Below are 921 nucleotides of genomic sequence, written 5' to 3' on the forward strand. Positions count from 1 at the left end.
CAAGATTCAACAGATAGCCAAGCATCTTAGCATCATTTCCCTACTTTTACCCATTCAAACCATGCCTCAATCTTTGTATTCATGAGCCCTGTTGTTCCACATTTGTGCTTAAATCGTTACTTATCTCTGTCCCATTTAGCCCATGTAAACCTGCTTAGCTATTCTCCCATCTGCCTTATTTTTGCTTTACCCTTCCCTTTCTAGTGTATTACCCCCGCCCCCAGCATCAAACTATCCTGTATGTATTCCATACCCTGTATTCCACTAAACTTTGCCTATTCCCTACCCTGTGCTCCATCTTTCCCTCCCTCCCCCTCACCACACCCAAACATAACAGTAACCACCACCACCAACAGCAACAACAAATAATAAAAATTAAAAATAAAAGATAATTTTCCCCCTTTTAGTGTGGGTGCTTTTTCTTAATCCTTTACAATAATAGATCTATGCTGCATTTCTCCTTTTGTGACTGATTTATTTAACTCAGCATAATGGCCTCAAGACTCATCCATGTTATGCAGTGGTTTGCTGCTTTCTTGTTATTTTTCAGGGTAACATAGCATTCACATTATGTGTATGTACCAAAGTTTGTTTATCCATTCTTCCATAGATGGGCACTTAGGCTGTCTCCATCTTTTTGCTATTGTAAATAGTGCCGCTATGAACATTGGTATGCATATATCTGCTTACGTTATTGCTTGTATTTCTTGTGGGTAAATACCAAGTAGAGGAATTACTGGATCATAAGATATCTCTATTTCCAACCTTCATAAGAAACGCCATATTGCTAGAGAGATGCAAATCAAAACAACAATGAGATATCATCTTACACCAACAATAACAGCAAAGATCTAAAATGTAGAGGACAATAAATGCTGGCAGGGATGTGGCAAGACTGGGACACTCCTGCATTGCTGGTGG

This window comes from Chrysochloris asiatica, unplaced genomic scaffold (assembly GCF_000296735.1).
Source record: "Chrysochloris asiatica unplaced genomic scaffold, ChrAsi1.0 scaffold00171, whole genome shotgun sequence".
Taxonomy (NCBI): Eukaryota; Metazoa; Chordata; class Mammalia; order Afrosoricida; family Chrysochloridae; genus Chrysochloris; species Chrysochloris asiatica.